The 17837-nt window shown below is 41.0% G+C and overlaps 1 protein-coding gene and 1 long non-coding RNA gene across 2 annotated transcripts in view; one reads left to right on the top strand and one right to left on the bottom strand.

The window, feature by feature from the left end:
- The window catches only part of Clnk (cytokine dependent hematopoietic cell linker), a 167633-nt gene that overhangs the window by 19994 nt on the left and 129802 nt on the right, over window positions 1–17837 (top strand). The window lies entirely within an intron of this gene.
- Window positions 3887–17837, bottom strand: part of LOC110340676 — a 188005-nt gene continuing 174054 nt past the window's right edge. Inside the window, exon 7 of the long non-coding RNA XR_005877719.1 lies at window positions 3887–4661. This is a non-coding gene — a long non-coding RNA (uncharacterized LOC110340676). The remainder of the gene's footprint in view (window positions 4662–17837) is intronic.

Raw genomic sequence — 17837 nt, 5'->3', positions numbered from 1 at the left:
ACTCATGATTCCTCAACCTGAAATTATTTACAAGTCTATAACTGAATTCTAAATGACCTTTGTGGCTGGGAACCAATTCCTTCCTCTCTGTGTTGGGTTGCTACAAGGAAATGTCTCATCTGGGAAACTCATAAACAACAGAAACACGGGGTTCACAGTCTGCACCCTGAAAGCCCCAGTACAAGGTGCAGACAAGTTTGAGCTCCATAAGGATCTACCCCTGTCTCATAGCTGGCATCTCTTTGCTGTGTTCTCACATGGGAGGAAGGACAGGAAGAAGTGTTCTGGGGTCTCTCTTGTGGAGACATAAATGTTAGTTGGGGGCTCTGCCACTGTGACCTGATCACTTTCCCAAAGTTCCATCCTTTACCACCATCACCTTGATGGTTAGGTTTTAACCTGAGGATTTGGAGGACACAAACAGTTAAATCACTGTGATTACTCAGTAGACACTTTTATAGTGAATGAATGGATGGATGAATACAAATGAATGGATGATAGAGAAATGGACACTATTCACACACACACACACACACATACACACACACAGGTAAATATGTTTACCTTCCTGCATGTATGACAGGTACATACACTCACACATTTCATATAGGTGCAGATGTGCCACACAGGTACCTGCCACATCTTTCTATACAATTCCTTGACTTTCTTAAAAGCATTCACTCACCATGCTTTATGCTGGGCTAGGCATATCACTTACGAAGGTTAGTGTTCATCTTCTAATAGCATTCTTTAAGTGTTAAACAAATCATTTTGGCATTATGGAAAGAATGATGGGAAAACTCCACAAGAAACTCAGAAAGTCCAGATTCTAAGTCACGTTTCTAAGGGGCTCCTGAAGCTAGCAAGGTGTTTTGCGTTGTCTTTGTCTGCACTTCCCTGATGGCTTCCCTGGAAATCCGTTCAATTACATGAAGCCTCCCTCATTCTTTGCAGCACAGCAGTGCTTTCAGGGGTGAGCACTTTGCCTGCTTGCTGCCCTGTAACACATCAGAGCTGGGGAAAGGAGACTTGAGATTTGGTTTCTAGTGTTCCTTGATCATTGATGCTGTGGCTCCCCATCTCTTCCTCCCAGACCCTTTCCCATGAACCATGTCCTGGCTGGGACCTTCTGGAGCCTCAAGCAGAGGACATGATCATGCATCCCAGACTGGGACATGCTGGAAGTACAAACAATCTCCCAGGTCCCACAGTGAAAGACACTAAAAGATGCAAAAATAAATGGGGTCTGTTTGTTTCTCAAATGTTTCCTGGTGTTGATGGAAATTTAAGAAAAATATCCAAAATAAAATAAGAAATGGAAAATGACCAATTACCCAGACTCAACCACTACTCAACTGGTGATTTCTGAATTCAATTTTCTAAATCTGTGTAGAATGTTTTTAAATGTTAGTATACTTTTTAAACTCTGTATTATTTCCAGTAACCTGCTCAGAAATTCTTTTTTTATTATGAGCATTGTGCTATACAATTAAACTTTCTTCCAAATCACACTGGTGGTAACAAGGCTACTCAAATCAGCCTGATGATTCCTTCTTTACAATTTTCAAAGTCAGAGGACTTAGAAATACTAACAGACATTTTGTAGCTAATTTTTTTCAACAATGTCTGTCCTCCAAACCCCACTTTGTGACCTCTCTATGTGTCTTACTGAAAAATAACCAGGAGTTATTCCAGATATCAATGAGCACATTTAGAGAACACTGCACACAGACCATATGGTTTTTCACTCACAATATTCTGAATCCCAAGCCCCAAGGACTTTGGTAAAGGATGGTGGGCCCATATTTTCAGTGGTTTATTTTATCTAGTCCTTAGTGTTGCATAGGAAAGGTGCTACCTACAGAGCCTTACGAAAGAGTTTTATTATCAGGATTAAGTTTAACTCTGGGAATATTGGAATGGGCTGATGAATGCTGCCCAGCTGTCAGTTTTCTGTGTCTGCCATATGTAACACAATTTCACTCTACAGTCTGCAGTTCCATGGGAACACAGGCACAAGTCATTTGATAACTTTCTTTCTTTGCATAAGGGAATATATCTTTAATGTTTGCTTGTTTTGGAAAGTTTTCATGGCAATTTAACAAAACAATAAAATAGAAATTCTAAAGAGAAATAGAGGAGACTGAGGCATGGAACAGGAGAACCATACATGACTATCACCACTCAGGGACATCTCTGTGAGACACAATCAAAATTCAATTCAATATTCTCTGGGTAAAGAACTCACTACCTTCTTAGATGGCTAGGTAGGAAATGTCATAAAAAGTCCCTTTAGTTGATATTGACATAGGCAATCCTGTGTTTGTGTTACTAGTCATAGGCCCCTGTGAATTTTGCTAAGCAAAATAACACCCTTAGATAGTTTTCTCACTTAGATATCTAACCATAAGAATGAAAGGCCAGAGAGAATACAAAGATCATTGGCCACCCCTGCAAGCCATGGAATCTGCTTATCATTCATTCCAGGAACCAGGTCATGCATTCTAGCTGCTCACCATTCAAACAACCTTCCCCTGTTACCACACAGGATTCTCATTAGGGTGATGATGTTTCCAAAGTCAGAGCTCTCTGTTGAAGTCACATATATCTGACTCTTAACTCCATATGTGGTACTTTGAATGAGAATGGTCCCCAGGAATTAAATATGTGAATAGTTGACCCAAGGATGGTGGAACTGTTTGGCCTTGTTGGAGGATGTGTGTTCCCAGGGGTTAGGCTTTGATGTTTCAAAAGCACATGCCATTTTCAGCCAGGCTTCTCTACCTCATGCTTGTGGGTAAGATGTGAGCAGCCACTGCTCCTGCACCATGCCTGCCTACATGCTGTCATGCTCCCCGCCATGGTAGCCATGGGCTCTACCCCATTGGAACTGCCAGCCTCAAATTAAACTCTTTTATAAGATTTCTGAGTCATGGTATTTTGTCATGGTGATTGAAAAGCATCTAAGACTCCATAATCGTGTGCCATATTAAACTGTTTTCAATGATTACCTGCAATGATCAAGAACAAATTCTTCATGTATTTCTCATCAGAGACATATCACCAAACTGAATGATGGCTTTGCTTGTTAGAGAAATATGTCCTCTTAAAAGCCTTGTGTGATAAAATTTACTCAACCCCAAATGGAGATGCTTATAAACTCCTCTCACAGAAGCTCTTCACAGTGTCTGGCACCCAGGGAATGTTCAGTAGATATTTCCCTCTTCTGTGGGAATGATAAAATGAAACTCCATGTAAACTCCAGATCATTATTTTCCTTCATAACACGTGTGAACCACCACTGTGTTCGACCTCAGAGAGCAGCTTCATTTTGATTTGCAGGAATTAATAAGTGTAAACCCTACTGAATCGAAGGGAAATGAGAAGGAGTGATTTTGGCACCCTGAGATCAGAGCCCAATAGCCAGCTGAGCAGTCAGTATGGCTGCCCTCCTAGTTTCCCAGAAGTAATTAGGAACCAACTCTCGGGCCAACTAGACCCATCCTGATGCAGAGGACGCTGCCTCTCTAGGACTCCGTGGTGTGGTTCATTGGTAATTAAAAAAACACAAGCTGTGCGAGGAGCACAGCTGAGATCCACAGAGAAAGTTTTCCAAGGCCAGAGATGCCACTGCAGGAACAGCAGGCATGATCAGTCCCGAGAAAATGAAGATGGTCCAAGTTGAGAAAACGATGCTTTGGCAGCGGCCTTCCCCTCCTCTAACAGCAAACTCACTGTGTGGGAAAGACTGACAGACCTCTCTAGCTTACTTCTCCTGGGGAACTTCCAGCTGAACAAACTTTGTCTCCAGAGGATTGTCCAGAAGTTTTGACTTTTCTGGGTTATAACTTTTTAAAATGTCACATAGAATAAATGAAGGCTGTGGTATGTTTTAATATTTAAGTTTATTGTGCTGGCCAGAGATCAAAGTCCTATTCCCAGCTGAGCAGTCAGTATGGCTGCCTCCCTGGGTCCCTAGAAGTAATTAGGAGCCAACTCCCGGGCCAGACTTTTCTCTCCTTTTTTAAAAATTTTTATTCCTCGTATTTTTCTCTTACATATTACATCCTTACTGCACTAGCTCCTCCTTCCACTTCTCCCAGTCCCTCTCCCTTCCTGCACTCTCTCCCAGACCAACTCCTCCACTGTTCCCCTCAAGAAAAAAAAGCAGGCCTCTTAAGGATATCACCAAATACAGCATAACAAGTTACAATAAGACTAGGCATAAACCCTCATGTCAAGGCTGGACAAGGCAACGCCATAGAAGGAAAAGAACCCCAAGTGAAGGCAAAAGAGTTGGAGACATGCTCCACACCCAGGAGTCCCACAAGAATACCAAGCTAACTCTTTGTTGATTTGAATAGGTGGTAAGGGACAAATTAAGGAATGAAGGATTTGGTTTTACTTGTTTCAGAAGATGATTTCAGAAGATTAGGTTCAGGACGGCATGGATAAGTGCATTAATCCTGAGGCAAAGCAGACTCCTGGGGTATCATAAGAGTGTGGCAGGGGCTCTGCATTCATTCCCACAGAGAGAGAATGACTTATCAGGCTTCCTTGTCTTCCTTTCTAGATTATAATCAGGATCCAGTCAGTGGATGGTGCTGTGTATGTCCAGGATGGGTCCTCCTGGGTTCTTTAATAATCATCCAGGAATTTCTCTGTGGAACAAGTCAAGACAAAAGTTAGCAATCACAGTGATCACCACATATATTTTAAATACAAAGATGTATACATAAACAAAAAACCATCACTAACTAAGGCCATTACAAGTGGTGATTATTTTAATGGGTATTTTCTTTCAGAGTTTCTTTTTTCTTTGTTAGCTGCCTGATAAGGGTGCTGAGAACCAAACTCAGAACCTCTAGCACAGTGGTTCTCAACCTTCCTAATGGTTTGAACCTTAAATACAGTTCCTCATGTTGTGATAACCTCCATCTATGAAATTATTTTCACAACTGTAACTTCACAGCTGTAATTTTGCTACTGTTGTGACCTGTAATGTATGTATTTTTGGAGAGACCAAGGAAGTCTCCACCCACATGTTAAGAACCAAGTGCTCTTAACTTCTGATCTATCTCCTCAGCCTCCTTTCTATTACAAGTATTTTCCAATATGGCTGGAGTCACCTTTAAAACTAAACAATCTTCTGTGGTTTAGACAGTGTGCGTGTGACAGTGTTAATTATCAACTTTACAAGATCTGGAGTCACTCAGGAAACAAGCCTCCAGACACACTTGTGAGGGAGTATTTATCCTCTGGGCATGCCTATGATGGGTTGATTAGGTTGATTAGGGTTACTGAGGTGAGGAGACCCTCTTAAAAGTGGGCAGCTCCATTCCTTGGGCTTGGTATCCTGGACTTTCTTTTAAAAGGGAAAGGGGGCTGAGCAGAGCTTTGGTTGGGGAAGTGATGCGAGCAGTGGCTTCAGGCTCTTGCTACTCTGGCTTCCCACCTGGGTGAACTGCACCCTTGAACTGTGAGCTGAAGCAAACCCTTTCTCTCTTAAGTTGCTTTTATCAGGTGTTTTATCACAGCAACAGAAAAAGAAGCCAGGGCATCATATTTAATATGCTTTCTTTACCAGGAAGTTAGAAAATTCATGCTCAAATGTGACAAAATTAATTGAACCATGTCAAAATATTAAGATACTATGTGTTACTACTAGAAATAAGAAAGAAATAACTGCCTTTGGGAATCTTATGAGGTAGACAAGTGTTTGGGGAACTAGATCACACATGGTTCATAATGAGTGCTTAGTATTTAGGATATAAATGTGTTGAAAACTTGGATTTATGAAGGCAGTCACATGAATGCCGGTATCTTGTCTGAACCCAGTTCTCACCTGAAGATAAGATGTAGGAAAGCTGACTCCAGGGAAACAGTTGGTCATGTTCAAGTGAAATGTGGTAAAACAGTGAAGTTTTGCATGGATAAGATGAGAAACCAGTGTCAATAGGATATCCCAGAAAACGCCCAATTGGAAAATATTAGAAGGTAAAAGGGACAAGAACTTCCTGATTAAGAGAGATCCTCACAAAGAGCAAAGGAGACATGGTCACGGGCTAAATAACAAGCTTCTGAGATTGAGTGCCTCCTAACTTGGCTCTGCATTCTTGCTTTTCATCCTTCTCTATTTGATTTTATGGGAGGAGTTTTTTCCTGAAATTTGCAAGCATAAAAGGAATTCTGATGAGCTAATCCATGAAAGCTGATATTAAAGCCAAACATTTACTTAGTTATCACAGTGGAGCAACTAAATGCTTCCGTGACTGAGAGTTCAAACTCTAGAACACTCTGATGATGGTGTTATCTGTGCTGCTTATTAGCTGTGACATTTTAGACACTTATCTTCCTCCTTAGTGCTATTTTCACTACTAAGTAAAAGTGATATCAATGATAACTGTCTCAAAACATTATCAAAATTGTTCAATGGCTTAACACATTCAATGTATTTAGCACTGTGAATGCAGAAGGTGCATTCTATAGATGAAACCAATGGTGCTTTCCAAATATTACAACAGTATTTCTACCCACTTGTTTTTTCCCTGTAACCAGCATGATCATGTGATAGTTTAATCAACAGAATATGACCAAAGAAACCCAGCGCCAGACTTAGGGATTTCATTTAAATATCCATACAGTTCTGCTTTCTACTTAGCAACCGCCAAACTGTGTACTATAACCACCATGTCAACATGCCATCCAGAGAAACCCTGAAGAGATTGTGACACTGGGCACTAAGCAGCAGGCATGTGGGTCGCCAAGTCATCTTTGGCATTTATCCTGGTCTAATCTTGACATAGTCATCTCAATAGATCAGCACCAAAAAACCCAAGAGGAATCCAATCAGTTGACAACCTTAAGAGATAAAAATAAATCACTGTGAACTACTACTTCAATGTAGTGTGTTAGACAGTACTCAATGTCTAGAACAGATAATGTATCTATCTTAGCCATTATAATTACCACTGGGGCAAGGCTTGTGTTGTTAGGTAATAAAACTCAATTTTGAGTTCATATAACCTGATGGAGGAGAATTTATTCTAGATAAGAAAGGTAATAAATGAACTAATATAATGGGCAAAGCTGTATGCAAAAAAAGTCCACTAGATGTGTACAGAGTGCCAAGAGAACATAGGATCACAAGACTATTCTGTTAACTGGTTGTTGCAAGAGCTTTCCTGGGGAGATATAAAGAAACATCAATTTGTCTCAGATAGTGTTACCACACTGTCATTCTGAACTCACCTCATCTCCCTGGTCCTTGTGATCACCACTAAAGGAACTCGGACAAGATAGAGAATCGGATAACTTCACTTCAGAGTAAAGGGAAGGACTCTCAAGGAGTGAGTATGGGCAGTGGGCAAAAGGATCCTTGCAGAGCAGAGCTCACCCTCAAGGGATGAGAATGGACAATGATCAAAGAGACAATTATAGGATCATTGAGAAACAGAGTAGAGAGTAGAGAGTGACCAGAAAAACCATTGAGCCTACCTACATTTTTAGTAGGCTTTTATAGTATTTCTGAACTCTCTAGGATTAGCAGATTTTCCTGAGGGGCATTATCCTATCCAGGTGATTAACAGGCCCATTTGGGTTAATTCTCAATTGAGGTGACAATAGTATGCCTTTGCTCTTTAACAGAAAGCCTCCAACTAGATAATGATCTTGTGATCTTCCACACAGTTCAGAATGGCATGTGCCCTAGGACCAGAAATCTCCAGTCTTCTAATTAGTCATGGCATTTCAGGTCCTTGTCTTATAAGCTGATTGTAGGGGAAGAAACCACCCCCGATGACCTTTGAACCCACAAATAAGTAACTATCACTCAGCAATAAGGTACCAACAGGTCAAAGAAATTATTCCATCCAAGTCTATCTTGGTGAACAAAAGACCTTATTTAGGTTGCTTATAGATCTCAAAGATAGCTGCATTACTCAAAAATCCAACCCAAGCATGAGCAATGGCTCAAAGGCTGCATCTCTGGAGTTCCATTCTTTGGTCCACATTCTAGCACCACATAAGACTATATCTAACCCAAAGTTAAGATTGAGTGATGGGTGAGTCTTGGTTACGATGCTGTAGAATCTCTGCCCGCTCTGTTCTTATAGACTTAGCTATTACCATATAGTCTTACTATTTCATTGTCATGATGGCAAGACAAGGTACTGTGCTTCATGATGGCTGATGGTTGTGCTACACCTGGAAGAAATGGCTTCCCTGCAAAAGGAATACAAGTTGAAGTGATTGTCTGCACTAGAAGGGCCATCCTTAAAGGAGGTGCCATCTGAGTGGAGCCTGTTTCCGAGAACAAATAATGAAGGAAGTAGGAATGGATGTCCATCAGTAATGAGAGCAGCTGGGAAAGTTCTATCAGAGTTGAATGGCAAGAGGAACATTAAATTGACTGATAATTTGACTTTTGATACTTAAAAACTGATTCTGAGTAGTTGAGGAGATAATTGCTTATCTATTTCTGGTGGATGGTGGAATTTACTTTCCTGTGTCCTTCTGTTGGTGGGTGCAGGGAGAAGGGGGTGGGAAGCTACAGGGCAAAATGAGAAGAATAAAGGCCTGAACTGGGACAATGATTTTCAAAAGGCTCCCTTGAAGGGCTGGCTTTTGATGGCCTGCAACACTTCCTTTGTGACCCGCTGCAATTACAGGCATTTGTGTTACCATTGTCGATGTTATTGTTTGCTTGAACAGAAATTCTTTGAATGATGAAAATTCTATTTCCAGCTCTACTTATGTGCAATTTCAAAGGATTTTGCCCACCAAGATGCAAAAATGCATAAAGAGACATGAAATGATTCTCTGCCATCTTTTACATGGTCTTGTTTTATTCCTTTTTTTTCAAAATTTTAAGCATTAATTAACTGTAAAAGACTATTTATTGTTGATGTGAAAAACACAGTTCCTACCTGAAGAGGAATAAGAGATAGTTTGTTCTGAAGTACAATGTGAGTGACCGTGGCCTAGGAACATAGATTTAGTTCTCCTCAAATACAATGTTCCAACATGGAGGCAGTTTTATGGAGCTTTTATAGTAAAGGAACAAAGAAAGTTATAAATCAAGGCAATTTTAAAATACGTTGGTGGAAACATTAGGAGGCAGTTACAGAAGTACAGAGACCTTAGCTGCACTCCTAGGATGCTATCTCATAGTACTGTTCAGCCTGTTCACTGGTAGGAAATAGAGTTTTGTGCTGTTAATCATGCCAAAGGTTCTTATCTGTTTATCAGAATGTTAGGTATGATGCAGAGGTGGGCAAGGAATGGTCACTTGCAGGGTAAGATTAACCCCAAAGAAACTGTAATTAGCCTATGAGAACAGCAACATTCCAAACTCGGCATCATCGTGGAATTCTTTATCAGCCTCACCGGCAACTTCTCTCCAGGAATTCTTACTCGTATTATCAGATATGCACACACTCTAAAAAATGCTGAAGCAATCTAAGTATGTGTGCCTGCTGTTGGTTTTAAAACGTCACCCTTGTTTGGATGTTTCTGTTTCCTGTTCTATTTTCTTGTTGTGGGAGATTATTTTCTTGGAGTTTGACACACACTTTTCTATTTTTCCTGTGCTTGTTTACTCATTTTGCCTTTGGTTTGTGTGTGTGTGTGTGTGTGTGTGTGTGTGTGTGTGTGTGTGTGTGTGTGTGTGTGTGTGTTTGTGGGGGAAGGAAGGGAGGGAGAGAGAGATGGGGGAGGGGGAAGGGGAGAGATAGACACAGAGAGAGATTTTTATATATACATATATATATATATACTTAAACCTTCAATATCTATTTAAAAATATGCTTCCATACTCTAGGATAAATACATTATCTTTAGTTTTATTGACAACTTATCACAATCAAGAGTCACCTGGAAGAGAAAACCTCAACAGAGAGAATGCCCAGATCATACTGCCAGTGGCCATGTCTGTGAGGGAACTATCTTGTTTGTTAAATCATTTGGGAGGGCACAGCCCACTGAAAGCAGGGCCACCACCCCCACTCACTCATTCCACTCCTATCCCTACCTCCCACCTCACCATCCCACCTCTCCCTTATCCCCTAGTCTCCCACCCTCCCACCTACACCCTACCCCCTCTCTGGCTAACTGAGTATGAGCTGGAAGAAACCAGCCAGCAAGAGGCCTCCCTCCTTGGCTTCTGTCTCCGTTCTTACTTGAGTTCTTGCCCTGACTTCCCTCAAGGACGAATTGTGACCTGGAAGTTGCAAGATAAGCCCTTCCTTCCTGGAGTTAGTTTTGGTTGGTTTTTTATCACAGCAACAGAAAGCAAACAAGAACAGAAGAATACAGACATTTCAACACTTTCATTCCAATCACACACTCTGTACGTTACCACTGCCATGTAGTTAATTCTATCCTATATACTAATTACTTAAGTTCTTATATTACTGCTCTAAACAGTCAAGGATTTTAAGTACGTACCTAAATAGCAACATAAGCTTTGGTAATTTTTTCCTTATATTGTAAACTAACTGCAAACATCATTTCTTTTCAACATTAAAATTACAATCTGCAACTTTCTTTATTGATGTGTTGTAAAAAAAGAAAACCTAAATAAAAATACTTTTCATATCGAAACAACTTATTTATTTATTTATCCTATTTATGTATTTGCCCTCCATCCTCTCCTCCAAGTCCCTTCCCCACACCTATCCTCTGCCTCCCTCCCATGCACTCCTCCTCCTTTTCTTTTCAGAAAAGGGCAGGCCTCCCATGATTATCAACAAAACATTTCATACCAAGTTGCAGAATGACTAAGCACCTCCCCTCTTGCACTGGTTTTGTGTATTAAGGATGGGCAAGGCAACTTAGTATGAGGAGTAGGGTCCCAAAATCCAGGAAAAAGAGAAAAACAGCCTTAGGAGCCCCACAATAAGACCAAACTACACAACTGTCACATATATGCACAGGGCCTAGGTCAGTCCCATGCAGGCTCCCTGGTTGTCTGTTCGGTATCTTTGAGGCCAGGTTAATTGATTCAGTAGGTTTTCTTGTGATATCCTTGACCCCTCTGGCTCCTACAATCCTTCCTCTCTCTCTTCAGCAGCATTTCCCAAGCTGAGCTCCACCTACTGTTTGGCTGTAGGTCTCTACACCTGTTTCCACCAGTTGCTGGATAAAGCCTCTCTGATGACAATTGGGCTAGGCACCAATCTATGAGTATAGCAGAATCATTAGGTATTGTTACATTGCCTTTTTTTCCTTCAGTAATGTTTGGTTCTATCTTAGGTCTTTTGAAAATCCAGCCTCTGGGACCTGGCACTACTGTCAGTGTCAGGGGTAGGCTCATTCTCCTGGCATGGGTCTCAGGCTGGACCAGTCACTGGTTGGCCACTCCTACAATCCCTGTGTCACCCTTACATCCCATAAATCAGACAGACTATAAGTTGAAGGTTACATGGCTGGATTGCTGTCTCAGTCCCTCCACTGATAATCTTGCCTAGTCACAGGAGGTAGCCAGTATAGGCTATGTATCCCCTTTTACTAGGAGTCTTAGCTGGGATTATCCTTGTAGATTCCTGGGAGTTTCCTCTGCACCAGGTTTCTACCTGAACCAGAAATGACCCCCTTTGCAGTTGACTCTTTTAGTATTTGCCCCACACACACATCCAACCCCCACCTAATCCATCATACTCTTATCCCCACCCACCCCCAGACCACCCATGAAATCTCTTCTATTTTCCCTTTCCAGGGAGATCTGAATGTCCCACTTGAGTCCCCTTTGTTACCTAGCCTCACTAGATCTGTGTATTGTACTATGGTTACCCTTTACTTTAAAGCTACTGTCTGCTTATAAGTGAATACACTCCATATTTGTCTGGGTCTGAGTTACCTCACTCAGAATGATTTTTCTAGCTCCATCCAATTGTCTTCAAGTTTCATGGTGCCATTGTTTTTAACAGCTGAGTAATACTCCTTTGTGCAAATATACCACATTTTCTTTATCCATTCTTCAGCTGAAGAACATCTAGGTTTCCAGGTTCTGGTTATTACAAAATATAGCTGCTATGAACATAGTCAAGCAAGTTTCCTTGTGGTATGATTGAGCATCATTTGGGTATATGCCCAAGAGTGGTATAGCTGGGTCTTGAGGTAGATCTATTCCAAATTTTCAGCAGGGAAAGACAGCCCATTGATTTTCAAAGTGGCTGCACTCCCATCACCAATGGAGGAGTGTTCCCCTTTCTCCACATCCTCTCCAGCATGAGTATTACCTGTGTTTTTGCCTCAGCCATTCTGACATGTTTCTGGTAGAGTTGATTTGATCTTCATTTCCATGATGGCTAAGGATGTTGATCATTTCTTTAAGTATTTCTCAGTCATTTGAGATTCTGCTGTTGAAAATTCTCTGCTTAGATCTGTACCCCAGTTTTTAATTGGATTATGTGTAGGTCTTTTGGCTGTTGTTTTATGTCTAGTATCTTGAACTCTATATATTTTGGAAATCAACCTTTCATCAGATGTGGGGGTGGTTAAGATCTTTTCCCATTCTGCAGGCTACCATTTTGTCCTGTTAGGGGTTTCCTTTGCCTTACAAAGGCTTTTAAATTTTATGAGTTCCCATTTATTAATTGTCAATCTTAGTGTCTGTACTACTGGTGTTTTATTCAGGAAGTTGTCTTCTTTGACAGTATGGTCAAGGCTATTCCCCACTTTCTCTTCTATCAGGTTGCTTCCCAAGTTGTGAGCTGAAGTTCTGGATATGTATGTTTGTGGCCTGCTGATCTGGGGTTCAGGTACTGGCCTGACTTCTGGTGGGGTCGGAGGCTTCTGCCTGGTTTTCAGGAAGTTGGCCTGGTCTCTGAGCTTCAGGATGTTGGTCTAGCCTCTGGAGATAAGGATCTGGCTTGGCCTTTGATGGGCTGGAAGGCTTCTGCCAAAGGTATGGACCAGGAAATGCTGATGAGAAGAGGAGGAGTTTTGGGAGTTATGCTGTGCTAGAGCAGGCAGGATGGGGGGCAGTATTACCTGGGTTTCAGGATGCTGGCTTGGCCTCTGGGGAATGGAAGGCTTCCTCCAGAGGTATGGGACAGGATGCTTTAAACAACTTGTAAAATGATAGTTTTATGGGACACATAGCCTCAGGGTGACACTGTTTCTCTCAGAACTATCATTATTTTTCCATTCACTCTTGCTGCTAATGAAGACTTCGTTGTTGTAGTTGGTTATTTTTTTTTTTTACTCTTTGCTCTTTGAGGACCCACCAACCAGCTCCCAAATAAGTACACAGAGACTTTATCCTTACTTATGACTGTCCGGCCTTAGCTTGGCTTGTTTCTAGCCAGCATTTCTTAAATTAAATTATCCCATCTACATTTTGACCCTGAGCTTTTATCTTTCTCTTTCTTATATACCTCTCTCTACTTCTTACTCTGTAGCTGGATGTGTGGCTGGGTGGCTGGCCCCTGGTGTCCTTCTCTCCTTCTCCTCTTCTCATTCCTCACCTCTCTTCTTTTTTCCTCCTCTTTATTATTCTCTTTGTATGCCAGCTCTGCCTATCCTTTCTCCTACCTTATTATTGGTGGTTCAGCTCTTTATTAGACAAATCAGGTGTTTTAGACAGGCAAAGCAGCACAGCTTCACAAAGTTAAACAAATGTAATATAAAAAAATGCATCACATCTTTAAACAAATATTCTACAGCACAAACAAATGTAACACATCTTAAGCTAATATTCTACAACACATTGTATTTAAATAAGGTGTTTCTCTTCCATGTCGGGATCTTCCCTATGTATTTGGTTTTCTTTTTTATCACCACATATATGGGAATTGTTATTTGCATGTATTTTTATGCATAGGGCATCTTGACTTTCTATTCTAAAGACTTTAACTTATTCCCTCTTTTCATCTGGTTTATCACTCATCTCCTTCCAGAGCTCTAGTTAGATATGCAGTAACCTTTTACAACTAACTTTCATGTTGTTAATCCTGAGATATGCAAGAAAAAAGCCAGTGCCACAATTTTGAGCCAAATTTGAAAAAAGGTTTAATTAAATACTGGCCAGGTAGAAGGACTCTGGTCAATTCATACAACAAGGACATCTGTTCCACTATGTTCATAGCAGCTTTATTTGTAACAGCCAGAACTTGGAAGCAACCTACATGTCCCTCACCCGAAGAGTGGATAGAGAAAATGTGGTACATCTACACAATGGAGTACTATTCAGCAGAAAAAAATAATGGAATCATGAGATTCGCAGGCAAATGGATGACACTAGAAGAAACCATCCTGAGTGAGGTAACCCAGTCACAAAAAGAGAAACATGGCATGTACTCTGTCATATATGGATTTTAGACATAGATCTGGGGAGTGCCAGCCTACAATCCTATGGCCAGACAGTCTGGGAAACAGAAACTACATTTAGTGGCTGGTTAAGTACTGAGCTGAACTCAAGAAAGCCAGTATCAGAGAGGGAGGACTGATGATCAAAGGGATTAAGACTGGGCTGGTTTAACCCCCAGAAACAGCTGACCAGACAAAGGTTAACTCTTGAATCCCAGGCATCAGCCTGGGAATCCAGCATGGGACTGATCAAGACCCCCTGAATCTGGGTGTCAGCGAGGAGGCCTAGGTACTCTATTGAGCCTTGGGCAGCAGATCAGTACCCATCCCAAGTATACACACGGACTTTGGACTCCCATAGAACAATGTGAGGTGCACTCTCACCCTGAACTCTTGGGGAAGGGTCTAGGCCCTGCCCTATATGAAATGACAGACTATGGACACCCCCATGGAGGGCCTCACCCTCCCTGGGGGAACGAGGGATAACGGGGGGGGGATGGGGGAGGGCACGGGAGGAGGGGAGGGAAAGGGAGAGGGACCTGGAACTGACTTGTGAAGCAACTTTGTTTCTTATCTAAATTAAAAAAAAAAGAATAAAAAAAAATAAAAATAAAAAAAAAGAAAAGAAATGTGTACTATTTAAATGTCAATACTGAACTCTAGGGAAATCCATGATTCATTTGTTATCAATATGAACTAGGAAGAATGAAAATAAATGAGCATACAATATACAAAATTACCTAACAAAAATGAAATAAAATGAATTTAATTTTGAGAAAAAAAAAAAAGAAGGACTCTGGTCAGATCCACCCTTGGGTTTCCAGAGAAAAGCCATGAGTCACATTTTGAAGTAGCTTATGAAGGCAAACCCCATAATTCAATGTATTTCCCATCAGGTCCAATCAGGGGCATGCATACATTCTAACATATTTCCTGTCCATGTGTTCCCTCCCACATGCGATTAAGCACATCTGGTGCAGATGGATCATACAAACTTGTTTAGGGAAATGAAAACACGTGACTTTTTATTTCCCAAGAACTACAACTCCCAGTATTCAAGGAAGTTATCCTGTCCTTGGACAAGTGGGGCTTACAGATTAACATTGGCTTTTACAATATCTTATGCTCAACTGTTTCTTAGAGATGCTTCAGCATAATGACCTGCAGTCCTGCTGGGGCAATAGTGGGGACACAATGAAGAGAAGGTTCCAGAATGGTATTGTATTTGCTTTGCTCAAATGCTAAAGAAACCACAACAAGACTTCCTTACACAATTCAAGTTGTTGATTCTCAGATAATCTAGGCAGGGGATCTGTGTTTATAAGTTTCAGGTGGAGAAATCTCTCTTAAGCACTTGTGTTTGAGAGTGCAGAAGGAGGGCTTGTCTATCGTCCCTCTTGAATGAAAATAGAGCTTCCAACTCTAGCCTTACAAGACTGTGTAGTCACCTGCCAATCTACCAAACACTCCCATTCTTCATGAAGGTGAGGTCCCTGATAGATGGTATTTACTACACCTGCTTTCCACACCTCTACTGTATCAGATTGATGATCTGAGCTTTGTTTCAAGTTCACCAAATTGTTCCAAGCCATGGAGTGAAAGGCCACCCACCCTCTGTTAGCAAAGCCAATGAGAAAGATGTCTCTATGCTTCGCCTTGTGGGCTCTCTCCTTGGTCTCACTTGCATTGGCATAGTGGTCTCACTTGCACTGGCATTTTAAATCTCAGGTTGATTAGTTGTTAACTGAAGTACTTGTTGTTAATTGAAAAGCATATTTATTAAAAAAGAAAACCTGCTTTCTATTGAGGTTTCAGTCATGGTATCTATTTTCATGAGACATGAAATGGGCGAATACTGTTGGAACTCAACTTTTAAAAAAGTATTGCCATAAAATTTAAGATTAAATAGGAGAAAAATATGATTCTATGTTCAGATTCATAACTAATACTGTTATTTTTTGTATAATGAAAAGCAGTATATGGATGCTTCACTCAGTGGGATGCATCAAGGTTTGTGAATGCCAGAGTTGAGCAGCATGTGTGCCAGACTACTGCTGATCCTATAGGAATAATTATCTTGGTAGATTTAATCTTCCCACATAAAGGATGCAGGGATGCCCAATACATAAAGAAGGAAGATGAAAATACGTGCTTTAGTGAGGCACCTAAATGCAACACAGTAAATTCCTTCATTCTCAAAAGAGCACATCTCTCAGATTTGTGTTAGATTAGCATTAAGAAGAGCCAGGAGATCCCTGAGACATCATGAGAGGAATTTGTCAGCTCTGAGTTTTGAGGGAAAGGTGGAGAATGGGGAAGCCACTCACCCAGAGTCAGGAAATTGAGCCCTATTGGCTCTGGACATTCAGACAAAATCTTTAGTCTTGTCTTTCTCATCAAAAAAACTGTTAAGTCCATAGTCCATGAGCTCCCACTAGCATTGGTCAGCTGTCTCTGTGGTTTTTCCCATCCTGTTCTTGGCCCCCACACCCTTGTTAATGTGATCCCTCATCCCTCTCTTCAACTGAACTCCAGGAACTTTCCCCACTATGAAGGGATTATAATGACTCCTTGCAATTACCAGGAGAGGTGGAGAATGTCCCATGAGCTCAGGTAGGACATGAGAAGACACTCAATATAGTTCTCTCCCTGAACTGTTGATACACTGTATGCATCTCTTTTGGGGGGGCCTTCTATGTTTTTTTTTCTGTAAGTCCCACCAGAAAAAAGTTTTCTTGGTACTTTTTATTTCATTATTTCTTTTATTTAACAATTGCTGGAACTTTTCAAAGTTTCTTTTTTACATTTAATTTTTGATGACTTTATACATGAGTACTGTATTTACATCATTTCCATCTCACTCTCCTGACTCTATCTCCTTCCATGCCCCCCAATTCCAAACTTTATGACCTCTTCTCCTTTAGATATTATTCACACACACACACACACACACACACACACACACACACACATACACAAATACAACCTAATGAGCCCATTTACTGTTATTCTTATGTACATGTGTTTAGGGCTGACCACTTAGGATCAGATAACCTATGTGGGGTCTCATCCCTAGAGAAAACTGATTCTCCCTCTCAGGGTAGCCATCATTTGCCTATGGCTCTTCAGAGGAGGGAGGCCTTGTAAGGTTTCCCCATCCATGTTGGCATGTCAGCTCCATCAGAGATCCTAACCACATTTCCATAAATAATTACCATCCCACTTGCAAAAGGCCGCATCTTTTTTTTTGTTTCATTTGATATTTTATTTTTTTCCCTTTTTTTAAAATTTTTTTTTCTCCAGATTTATTTTGGTAAAAAAAATCAGATATAACCTTTCAAAAATTACATTAATGTTTAACATGCATTCAAATAACTTTCTTTTTTTCCAGTTTAAATTTAGATAAGAAACGAGGTTGCTTCACAAGTCAGTTCCAGGTCCCGCTCCCATTCCCTCCCCTCCTCCCGTGCCATCCCCCCAACCCCCCCCCGTTATCCCCTCATTCCCCCAGGGACGGTGAGGCCCTC

This window comes from Mesocricetus auratus, unplaced genomic scaffold (assembly GCF_017639785.1).
Source record: "Mesocricetus auratus isolate SY011 unplaced genomic scaffold, BCM_Maur_2.0 Super-Scaffold_100006, whole genome shotgun sequence".
Taxonomy (NCBI): domain Eukaryota; kingdom Metazoa; phylum Chordata; class Mammalia; order Rodentia; family Cricetidae; genus Mesocricetus; species Mesocricetus auratus.
The sequence above is the reverse complement of the archived record's forward strand: the minus strand, read 5'-3'. Positions and strand labels throughout refer to the sequence as shown.